The 13,115-nt window shown below is 35.8% G+C and overlaps 1 protein-coding gene across 2 annotated transcripts in view; it reads right to left on the bottom strand.

The window, feature by feature from the left end:
• LOC138717798 (glutamate receptor ionotropic, kainate 2) overlaps positions 1-13,115 on the bottom strand; it is a 384,533-nt gene that overhangs the window by 226,048 nt on the left and 145,370 nt on the right. The window lies entirely within an intron of this gene.

Here is a 13,115-nt window from a genome sequence, read left to right as displayed (position 1 = left end):
CAATTGTTGGCATAACAGTGTGTGTTGTGGTTTACAGATGACTGATTGGTCTGTGACCAATATTAAATATTAAGTTGTTTAACTATATTAAAATAGTAGGGCAAAACCAGGTCTCCTATAAGTAGAGGTTTATTTCTGTGTTAGCAAAAAAAAAAACAAAAACACAAACATATTTTGCCATGCTAATTTCCTTCTTGCATTGGAGCATAACCCATTCAATGGCAGGAACAATGGTTACTCTCCATCACTATGTTTTGAGTGCACAAATATAACACATCCAACTGACAAAAACTGCAAACTCTGCTTAGGATTTCAGTTACAGCAGGACCCAGGCATAAATGAACTGCTTCTGAAATCTGAAGTAGCTCACTTCACTATATCAAAAATATTAAAGGAGATCATGAACTATTATTTGTAATCATCACAGGCAGCACGGTCTAGTATTAAAAAGCAGTGGTATCTTATTTCATCCCTAAATATTCTTCCTGGTTACAACTTGATGTCAAAGCTGTCTTGATTTCAGGAAATTATGTTGTCATAATGTAACTTGGAACTAAACTTCAGCATCAGTAACAAATTGTGATAACCTCTGACAGAGGATTTAGTAAAGTCTTTTCCCAACACACATTGTTCTTTTAATAACATAATGCTGAGAATTTTTAGTATCATAGTGTTGTTGTAACTTTTTTGCTATGAGGCTTTTAAATTAAAAAAACTTAACTCTAGTCATTTCCGGCAGAAGATGACCAGTAGATAAAACAGTACGTTTAGAAACTAATTCACATACTAAAAATGGCATATTTACCCCGAATGCTATAATGATATTTACATTCCATGAATTAAAGTAATCAATGGAAGCTTAAATGCATTTAATACATGATTTCTAAATAATCTTGAGCAAATAAACTTAAAAGCTATATAGTAGCGCTGTTTTTCCTAACTTAAAAACTTCTGTGTCTACTGCATATGACTATCATTTTCACATGATGTGGGACAAGTGTATGAAAATAAAGCTTTGAAATGATTGGCCATTAACCACCTTATAAAAATAACAGATTATAACACATCAATAAAAACACTTTACATTGTCCCCAAGTCTTTCCCATTCCCTCAAGACTAAGAAAAGTAAAGCAAGTAGAGTGTATGCCCTTGTAGCCAAAAAAATTAGATGATTTTACGTTAACGGAAAGACCATACTTTGAAGCAGAGCCTTTCTCACAGGCAAAGTCCTGTCAGTTGCTATCTTACTCTGATATCTATGCACTTCCACTTAATAATTACAAATCACAAGAGTGGCAGTATGGGACAGGTAGTATGACACACCCTTCTGAAAGAAAAAGAAATTCTGGCTTTTGGTGCTTGAGACTAAAATATAACTGAGAAGACAGAACGACAATCTCCTTAAATAGCCACATTACTTCACATCAGATAGTGCTGCAAAATGTGTTGCCATATAATAGACAACAGTATCCAAAGTTGATATATGAGCTGTCAGTATGTGAACTATAGATGTGCATCTATATGGACCACTTACACCACACTTAAGAGCGAGAAGAAGAAACTACTATGAGTAGAGGAGATTAAGACAATACGAAACTCTTAAACACTGCATTATGTCACAGTTATGTAGTACAAAGGGATTATAATTAGTTCCACAAACCAAGTACTGATCTCCCAGTGCAAGAGCACTAATTAAACTGCTAAAGACAAGAAGTTCACGATTTGCTGAAAAAATCATATTCATGAGATAGACCAAAAAACTGAAAGCTTTTTTAAAAAATAGACGCCATTGGTAAAAATATGGTAAAAGCGATTGAAGACTGCTTTTTGAGTCAGAAATGAAAGCAATGATTACAAAATATGCATCTACTCAAAATGAGCAAAATTGAAACTGTCTCACCCATGCGGTTGGTTTTGGATAATAGCATGGAGAGTTTTCCCTCAGGACTTTTGGCCTTTTTCCAAAGGAATCAAATTTTATTTTATTCAGGAGATGAGTAATGAGTAAAGCGCACTGTTATCCCAATCTGCAGATGGTATTACTCAGTAGGAAACAAATAGACACTTGTTAGTATGATGGTTATGACAGTCGTTTGAGAAAGGAAACACCTGGGCTTTCGTCTCTGTTCTCATATTTCTGTGCTGAAACACTTTTCAAAAACAGCAAGAGACAAAAGCATTACTCAAGAAGGTGAATAAAGTGTGCACCACTTCATGCTCTCCTCAAGAGCCTAAGTAGGTTGTTCAAAAATTAAAAAAATAAAGTGATTTTCATAAAACTTGTCATGATTGGGCTACCTTAGAGAAAGAAAAAATCCCACCAAGATTTGAAATTGAAGATTTACAGATGCAGGAACTAACACCATTGCAATTAAAAACTACCAGAATAAGCACAATGCCTCATTCAGGCATTGGTGGGAACTGAGATCGAGTAAAGACTTTCCAGGTCTGTATCAGATTTCAAAAGCAGACTCTTTCAAATATAAATCAAAGGCTGAAACTTTCCTTCCACAATGTACCTAGCATTTGTGATGTAGTATTTGTGTTATATAAAGTGTGTAAAGAGCAGCCTAGTTTTCCTAGAAAACAAACCCTACCAAATTAATTCCCTGAGCAAAAATGGCATGGTTATCTGAGAAAAAAAATAAAACAAACTTGAAGCCTCACACAAAATCACAAAAATACATCATTCTCTTTACCCTTTCCTTTTCATTATGACTGGATGAAGGCACTGAAGTTGAAATATATTGGAGATTATCACCTGTGAAAGGCACAAGAGGGACGTCATGACATGCCCAGCACTGGTCACAGCCAGTTCCAGTCAGCAATGAGCCAACATGAACAGCACTGAAAAAAAAAACCCACTAGGCACTGAAGGGAAGCAGCTCTGCTCAGAGGTATCAAAGACAGACACTGACTGCCATGCAGGATAGGAGATACCCTCCTCAAGGCACAGCACAAGGGTAGGCAGCTCTGACCCTGAGTGCCTCACACCAGGGCAGGGACAACCTGAGGAGTTGAGGTCCAGAATGACAGGAAAAGCCATTAAACACAATAGTCCACACTCTTTGCTCCCCAGGCACCTCCCAGGGTAACACTGGTGGACAGTGAACAAAAAGAGCAGTGTTTTCTTTCTTCCTGTAGAGGAAAAAGTTGTGTGTATATATATAACTGCATCCTTTTTCTCAATAAAAACGTAAGTGATCAGAAGCTTGCATTTTACAGAAATTAAGTAAAAACCCTGATTCTGGATTGTTTTGCCTGCAGTGTTTTCCAACCATTTTGAGTAGTTTAATTCCTATGACCACCATCTTTCCTCCCTCTTTATGTTAAATATTGAAGAGTGGATCACTATTTGACATCAAAGGAAAAATTAAGCACTGAAAAGATATAGCCTAAAAGAACAGCTCCTACATGTAAATTACAGCACTGATCTTCTCTTCCTCACCACACCTTTACATCCTCATTTCCACATGAAGAGTAGGCACAATGGCCAAAAAAATGGTCCAGGAGATCAAAACATTGCACAGTTGAGAACTAACCAGGAAATCCACATATGATATGAATAAATTCTACCACTATCTTTATAGTAATAATCTGCCTTTGTAATTCAATTTTTCACAGCTGTAAGACAACATATATTTAAAGCTTTTTGCAATAAAACTAGTGTCTTCCATTAACCAAAAAAAATCTCTACATTATTTAGTCTCAAATTCATTGGTTGCTTTTATTTTTAGATTTGCCCCAATTTGTTCTGTCTGTATCTTCACATTTTCCTAATACCGTCATGGCCCATTTGGGTAAGTGAGACTCCCAAGAAGAGATTCTCAGAAAAAACTGCTTTTTCCTACTGTGTTCGGTTTGTATGCGGGACTCAATTTCTACCCTTCTACCCTCTGTGCCTATGGCTAAGGGCCAAGGGAATTTTAGACCAAAAAAGCATGGAGTATTTATACATTAACTCTAAGTTTCTGAGCTACTGTTAATCCCAAAGTAACTTTTGTTGCTGTTGTCTGACATTAGAGGAAATGGATGAGCTGGTTATTCAAGAGCAAAGTAGCGAGCTGTCATGCACTGAGAAATGAAGCCTGAAGCCTCTGGATGAACAAGAGAGAGTTTCTAAAGGGCACATGTGTAGCTAATCAGAAAAAAAAAGGTACCAGAGCCTCCAGTGCAGGGACGAACATAAAATGAGAACTACAAGGATGGTGAAGTGCAGAACAAAGCAAGTCCCTTCTTCATCATGATTTTGAGACAATATTTGTCAAAGCAAAAGCATAGTTTTCAGCCTAGAATATTTTTAAAACAACTGATTTACAACATAAAATTGAATACAGCTCTCAGATTAAATGTTTATCTGTTATTTTATTAGTATTTCAGAATCCCAAATGTAATGTAAAAAAAAAAAAGATAAAAAATAAACACAACCATTTGTGCGGACAAGCCCATAAAAAAAAAAAAATCTATTTTACAACAGTATAGGAATAATAGCTGCATTTTGGGAATGTACTTCCTGCAGTTTCTTTCATCAGGGACACCTTTTTCCTGTCCCTTTAAACTCTCAATTCCTTCTCTTAGCAGCCACTGTGATAGAGTCTTACCTCTGAATGGCCGGGAAGAATGTGGTGTGAGTAACTCTTTTCAGAAGCTGCCATCAATTCATCTTTAAGGAGAGTCCTGAAGGAGCAGTTTGTGAGCTCTCCAGCTGGCATCTTCCTCCAAAGAGATCAATCACATTACCTCCGCGACATGTTCAACTTCAACCATTCCAGGAAGTACGAGCCCCAAGTTTGTTTTAAAACCTGTGTCTCCAGCTCAGCAGTCTTGCAAGCCATTGCTATGCCACCTGGCCTGCTCATCAAACTATTTATCATTTCTGTTAATGCTGCCTTTGTGCTGCACAGGAAGAATGCAGGCAAATGCACTTTGCAATAGGCCGAACACATGAACCTTTTTCTGTACAAAAGAACACTAATGCTCTTTTAAAGGCTACTCCTATCTCCAGAATCTCAAAAACTTCAATAATAATAATATATTGCTTTGTGGAACTACCAGAATAGTTTTCCTATTTTCAGTAAGTTACTTCACACCTCTCTACTCTTATCCTTCCCTGACAACCCCCTGCCCAGTTTTTCTGGATATGCCTGAGAAAAAACATTGAGTATTGGGCTTTGGAATAGGTAAGTGTAAAAGGGAAGAGAATGCCAGTTTATCAGGCATTGATGGAATGCTTCATAGCAGCTGGAATAGTCCATTGCTATAAAATGATTCACAGATATTAAACATCCTAAACAAATAACCCATGCACTCTCTCACAAGATCAGTTGTATCATCAATGTCCTATACTTAAAAAACACCTCCAGTGAAAGAATTAATAAAAAAAAAACAAACAAAAAAAAGGAATTGCACTTGCTAGCAGGGCTACTTAAACAGTGGGCTGTTCAGTGTTCTTCGGACATAACAGCATAATACAGAAACACCTTGAAGACATATACAGCGAAAATATAGATGAAGGGGAAAGACAGTTTGATGTCCCTTTCTCATTTATTCATATTTAACCTTTTTACTATGCTAAGATAATTTTTCCCAATTGTGGCAGCATAAACTATCCTTAAAATTGTAGTCATTTATATTTAAACCCATTTAAATACAGTACCAAAATGGTGTAAACTGTCTTTAAAGAAGAAATACCTTTAAGATACATAATCCAGCTAAATTTATCTTCTTACTGTAAATATAATTAATACAGCTTCTTATTATCAGCTTTAGAGCCCAACACTTTAGCAGCGTTTTTCAGTCTTGTAGTTGAAGCCTTGGAGAGTATTCAGAACATTATGTGTTTATGTATATAAGTATTTTACTACATCAGAGCTTTATGCCACCTGCAATCTGCAATATTAAAAATGCACTGCAGTTAGTGGAGATGGCATGAAAAGGAATTCCAAGGTATCTATTATTATTATTCTATCATTAATCTTGATTCTTACTATAAAAATTATACCCCTATATCAGTAAAAAGAAGGAAAAATATTTGGTACCTGACTTCAGCATATGTTCTGCCAAAACAACTAATATTTAACAAGTCCTTTGTCAAGAAATATAGCTACTCTGTTTAAAATAACTTCAGCTGAAATTTTAAAAATTAGATTGATTAGGGCAAGCCAAGATACACTAGTAACCCAAAATAATAATAATAGCTTTTGCCAGAATGAAGTCTGAAGGTCTACTTGGATGATAGAAGTTCCATCTGGTGGAAAAAGTGTAGATGTATAGAGGCTCTAAAATGACAAGCTACCTGTAATGATGTACTTATCTCCTTATCAAAGTATATAGTAGAGACCTACTACCCTGACTCTTCTTCATATATACAGAAGAAAAACTGTTCATAAAGCAGAACACCCTTAGACTATGCTGACATGTTCTATTCTATGTGACTGAAATAATTCCAAAATTCATTCTTTCCATATGTAGACTTTCAGCTATACAAATACACTTAAAGAAGGTAAAGTGCTTCAAAACCAGTGGTTTATGTTGTTAGAAAAAATAAATTTATCATGTGGGCTTTTTTCTTTTTTTTGGAGAAGGAGGGAAGGAGACTTGTTGTTGCTTTGAAGAAATGTATTTCTTGTGAGAATATTACTAAAAAAAAAGTTTGTCATGCTGAAAAGCTGGTTCTGGCTCACCAAGTATGAGAGGACAAATTAAAATTACATTATTTCCAACTGAAAATATTTTTTCAAATACTTTTTCTAGGATGATAACATTGCCAGACTTAATTGTCTGCTGAAACAAGATTTCTAGGGGTAAGAACTATGCCTCTTTCTGAAATTCTCCATAGTTGTGGTTATTATGCAGTCTCTCAACACTCATCTTGCCTTCATGCCGAAATTTTGAGGAGTGTGTCCACAAAGTTGGACATATACAAAGATAATCAGATAGTTTTGCATGAACTCCAAAGCTCAGTATTTAGAAGCATACAACAGAAAAGTTTGAAGTTTATTTTAATTTTAAAGGCTACACAGTTTTATTTATTAAAATATAATCTAATTTAAAAATAGATTGTGTATGAGAAGGAGGGAAAAAATTGAATGCCTTTCATTCCAAAATTTAATCTGAGCTTTGAAAGTCCACAATTAGAAACCTGATACCTTATTTGCCCTCCTATTCACTGCATGCTCAGGTATAGTAATTGACACCTTCTGGGCACGCTAGGAGAGAAAGTCCACTCCTCACACTTCAAACAATCCTTACTTTGTATGTGGAAGGATGGACCTTACTCAAGAATTTTAAACTTTATCTCCTGCAGTCTTACCCATTTTTGGTCAATATCTGTTCAACAAATAAAAGCTACTTTGTTGACAGACCTAGGATCAACAGTGATTGTACAAATGGTATGAGTATTAGTCACCAGACTGAGGGAACTTTTCTTTCACTCCATGACCTGCACTTCCGCAGAATGACACTGATATAATCAGTGTACTTCAGCAGGACTTAGAGCACATTAATACTAATATCTGAGAAAAATACTCCTTTCTAAAACAAACAAAAAATGTAGGACTATGTTCTTATCTAGATGTTTGTATGCACATACCTATATGTATTTGAAATACAAACATCGCTATGAAAGACTTAAAATTGTCTAGCCTAGAGATGGAAAAAGTCTTTTATTTTGGAATAAAAAAAATTATATTTTAAAATAATTATTTAGTACAGGAAAGCAGAAGTGTTTAAATTCATAATTACTATTGAAGCTGAGATTACTAAAATGTCACATATAGGAGACACTAGCTTTAGGGTTAAAAAAATCACTGAACAAAAAAATCTAGGATCCAGGTTTAACCTCATGGTTAGATTTCCAATCTGATATTGTGTATATCCTAATTTTTCTGGGTCTTAGGTCTTAGCATCTGAATGTTAAATCAATTTTATTGATGATTCAACATAACCAGATGTAATTGAAGTGCAAGGCAATAATCAGTTTTATTATTTTCCTTAAATATGCTAAGTGAGCAGATCATAGTATGGGTGCAAATTTTGTTTATAGTTAGTTTCAAATAGTCAATCCCTGTTCAGCCTATTTCCAGTAACACGTCTTTTCACTGCAGTGAAAAAAGCTATCTAATCCATTCCCACAGGGAATCAATGTGCTGCTTAAGTTCAGAAAAGGCCTTTAGCTCATGGAAAGGTTTTGATCTTGAAGATCACCATAACAAGATGAAGAAAATAAGATTTTTTTTTATACCACACAAGTACTTATCAGCTGCAGCACACAGCAGTGAGGAAAAAAAAAACAAAACCAAACAACTCGTTTCCCCCAGAACTTCCCTTAACTCTGCTCATAGTATGTGAAAATATAAGGAAAAGAAACAAAATATTTGAAGAAAGTGTTGAAAATTAAGAAAATATTAAGATTTTGTATTGGATTTGCCATGTTTTTCGCATCTCCAGCAATATGTGACATCCTTTTTCAAATGTGGCTCTATTACAGTATGCTTGACTTGAAATACAGTTATTATTCATTTTTCTGAACACGTTTCTTGGACTTTTTCAGAAAGCTTTGTCTTTAATTCAGTGTGATCATACTGACAGCAATGACAATTAACAGTCCTGGGCATTTCAAAAGAATTCATGCAACATTGTGAAGTATGATCTCTCAAGTGTCTGACATCTATGAGCAGTGCAGTTTAATGAGGGTGAAGGGGAAGAAAGAGATCTACTACAGTTTAAGAATAAAACAACTTTTGTCAAAGCTATCAGAATCAATGTTAAAAGAAGCAGTAGAACAAGTAAGCAGTTTCTAGCCATATCATAGATGTATCACTATTTTGGCAAACTATACAAAACTAAATAAAAACATAATATCTACTAAAAATTAAAATTGATTTTGTAGGAAAAGAAATATAAATGAACATTCTAAACTGGCATTTACACTGTGCAATCACAGTTACCCTTAAAAACAAAAGCAGCTATATTTTCCCTAAAAAATTTTAAGAGTGCAAGAAAGAAGAAATATCTGGAATTGAACCTAAAATGTATTAAGATGAGAATATTTGAGCTGAGCCTGATGCCCTCACAAAGGTTATTGCAAGTGTATTTCACAATTTTCTCCAAGCAGAGAACAAAATACATAATACTAAAGCAGAAATAAAAGCAGAATAAATTTTGGATAGATTAAGTTTAAATTTATGCCCCATGCGAGATGGGATACTGATTATGTCTCTATTTTCCTATTTTCATTTTTCACTTAAATAGTTTTTCCACCACATTTTTCTGTATTTGAAAATAGTGAATAAAGTATTCCAGTCTTCATGAAATAAAGAACTATATTGATCATAACTTTCCTAACCAATTTTCTATAGGATTTATATTCTTAAGTTTATTTAAACCCACAAAAGCAAAAGAATTTTGAAGTCCCATTAAGAATATGTTCATTATTAACGCAATAATTTCTGGAAATATTACCTACATCTCTGTTCCTCAAGCTTATACCAAAATTCTATATGTATATTATGTATTTATTCTATTTTTACTTTAAATCTTCTGTTCTCTTTTTATAATGCCATGTCTTGTTGCAGGAAGTCCAAATTCAATTCTTGTCCAAAGACAGGGACAGGGCTGTGGTACATGTTTTCCTAAAAGATGGGCCAGACTCATGCCTTCTGTTTAACTTGATGATGTTTATTTTAAAAAAAAAAAACTTAATAAAATCTCTATAGAATTATTCTCAAAGAACAAATGCAGATAACCCTCCCAGCCCCTTCAAGAACAAGCAGTACTGTGATTTCTGCATTTGCTTCATAGAACTAGAATAAATGCTAGTTAAAATTGCACAAGTCATAATAGCATAAATATACAAAAATATACACATATGGATATTTTTCATCTAACTGACATCTAATAAATCAAATTTGAGAAATCACTTTCTATTCAATAACTTAGTAGTAGTCTATAATTTAGTATATCTGCACATTGATAGAGACCTGGTAGGTAACAGTCCTGATGATAGTGACCCAATTAAAAAAAACCCCAGAAATACTAAACAATCCACCAAACCTTGAGAGGTGAGTTTTCATGGCTTTTCAAGGATACCTGTTCTTTGATTCGAAAATAAGTGTTTCTAAGTAAATAATTTGCTACAATTTTAAACAAATCTAACAATTCATTTAACATGGAGGATAGTTTGTTTCCTTTTGTGAGACCTTTTTGTTCACCTCCCCTAGACTAAACCAACACTCTTTTAGTGTCTCTTCCTAGGTCATATTTTCCTAAGCCTCTGATCTGAAGAACCCTCATCTTCCCTGAGATCTACTGCAAAGAGCAAGGTAATATGGTGTGAAGTCTTTCTTACGCAGATTAAATTGGAATTACCTACGAATTTCTTAGACATGAAATTTCAGGTTATACATCTAAGTATAATGTCATGCCTTTTATTATTTTTAATACTGGGTTTGGCTTATCCACAATGAACACACCTTACATCTGATAGATAACCGTGAAAATACTTAACACAAAGAGTATTTTCTAGACTGTTGTAATTTCTGAGTTTACCACCTATAAATGTAATTTTTATTCTCTTCATATGAGAAGATGAACTTTGCAAGCATATCTTTTTAGTTTTGCTGTAAGCCATGACCAGTCTATTTACACCTTATTGCTCTTTTTTTGCACCCATTTGACAACAATTTCAAGAAGAATCTATTTATCTCATTTGCATATAAGAATGTCACCTTGAACAGCATGATTTCAACTTAATATTTATCACATCTACTGCATTTTCCTTACCCACAAGGTGCATTGACCCCTCAAAGGCATACATTTTACATTATTTGCTTTCAATAAAACAAACTTGACAGTTACTCTACTTGTAAACACTTAAAAAGTCTCAAAGTTATGATAGTTTATTTGTCCAGCACTTTTCCAGGAACACAAATTCAGCTGACTGGTCTATTTAAAAAAAAAAAAAATTAAAAAAAAAAAGGAAAAAAACCCACCTCATACAACAACTTCATCTTATGCTACCCAGCTTTCAGCAGGTTCCAAGTTAGGAAGATAGTTACTGAGAATAGGTGGATGTTTTATATGTCAAGTGAACTTAAGGAACCAGGAAAAATGAACTTCAAAATTTGGACAAGATTACTTCATTTCAAAGGTTTTCAAAAGTCTCTTACTTAAGTGATTTTTTGAAAACTTAGTTCCCTTGGCAACAGTTGCATTGTTTTATTCAATTTCAGTATTATTTAAGAAATCATTAACTCATCTAAATCTTCTTTGTTTTGACTCCAATTCTGCTGGCAGAAATTCCAGTTTTAACGACATCCACTTTAATAAATTCTGTTCAGTATATTTTGCTGGTTTGCACTTCCATAATAATAAACCATTATTTTCCATTCCAAGCATTTCTTCACTATCAGAAATACTGCAAGAACATCTTATAGATTCAGTATTTTCAGTACTGAAAAAGTCAACATACATTATAAGAGCTTGAAACATCTCTCTGAGAATATTGTAAAAACTGTGTCCTATATTCATTTACCCAGTCAACACATAGTTAGAGGTATTAGTTGATATTAAAACCTTACCTTCGGTTAGCTTTGCTAGATGATATTAAAAAGAATGAGAAGAAAAAACTTTGTCCACTTAATTTGCATCTTCAGGGGTTTGTTTTGGATCTTATTGCACAGCAATGCAAATCACAATAACAATACTCCTTCATGCTTTTTATAATTGCACTGTTGGTTCCAGCAGATGTCTCTTCCTGTACTGTGGACCAAGCACCTCTTATCTTTAAACAATTACTCTCTATTTCTGCCTGTCATCTATTCTTGAACAAACTTTACCCTTCCATATCAAAATCTCTAACCTGCAATATGTTCCACTGCATGCCAGACATGTCAGTTCATAGTTTTCTGTTATAGAACATCAAAATTGAAGTCACAAAATCACTAGGTTGGAAAAGACCCACAGGATCATCGAGTCCAACCATTCCTATCAATGACTAAACCATGCCCCTCAGCACCTCATTCACCTGTCCTTTAAATACTTCCAGGGAAGGTGACTCAATCACCTCCCTGGGCAGCCTGTTCCAGTGACCAATGACCTTTCCAAGATTTTTTTTCTAATGTCAAGCCTGAACCTCCCCTGGCGGAGCTTGAGGCCATTCCCCCTTGTCCTGTCCCCTGTCACTTGGGAGAAAGAGCTAGCTCCCTCCTCTCCCCAACCTCCTTTCTGGTAGTTGTAGAGAGCAATAAGGTCTCCCCTCAGCCTCCTCTTCTCAAGGCTAAACAATCCCAGTTCCCTCAGCCGCTCCTCATAAGACCTGTTCTCCAGCCCCTTCACCAGCTTTGTTGCTCTTCTCTGGACTCGCTCCAGAGCCTCAACATCCTTCTTGTGGTGAGGGGCCCAGAACTGAACATAGGATTCGAGGAGCGGTCTCACCAGTGCCTAGTACAGAGGGAGAATAACCTCCCTGGACCTGCTGGTCACGCCGTTTCTGATCCAAGCCAAGATGCCATTGGCCTTCTTGGCCACCTGGGCACACTGCTGGCTCGTGTTCAGTCGCTGTCAACCAACACCCCCAGGTCCCTCTCCTCCAGGCAGCTTTCTAGCCAGTCTTCCCCTAGTCTGTAGCACTGCATAGGGTTGCTGCACCCCAAGTGCAGGACCCAGCATTTGGCCTTGTTAAACTTAATGCCATTGGACTCAGCCCAGTGGTCCAGTCTGTTCAGATCCCTTTGCAGAGCCTCCCTACCCTCCAGCAGATCAACACTTGCACCCAGCTTAGTGTCGTCTGCAAATTTGCTAAGGGTGCACTCAATGCTTTCATCCAGGTCATTGATAAAGACATTGAACAGGGCTGGACCCAGCACTGAGCCCTGGGGAACCCCACTTGTCACTGGCCTCCAGATGGAGATAACTCCATTTACCACCACTTTCTGGGCCCCGCCATACAACCAGTTTTCCACCCAGGAGAGTGTTGTCACCCAGGAGAGTCCTGTTGTCTAAACTCAGGTGAAATGCACTGTTACAATATCAATTGTCAAATGTTCAAGTACAGCATTTGCAGCTCCTTTCATTCCTTCTCTCTTATTCTGCTGAGTAGAACCTAGTTATACAGA

The sequence above is a fragment of the Phaenicophaeus curvirostris genome, chromosome 2 (assembly GCF_032191515.1).
Source record: "Phaenicophaeus curvirostris isolate KB17595 chromosome 2, BPBGC_Pcur_1.0, whole genome shotgun sequence".
In the NCBI taxonomy this organism is placed as follows: Eukaryota; Metazoa; Chordata; class Aves; order Cuculiformes; family Cuculidae; genus Phaenicophaeus; species Phaenicophaeus curvirostris.
Note: the sequence above shows the minus strand (reverse complement) of the source record. Positions and strands in the feature narration are given on the sequence as shown.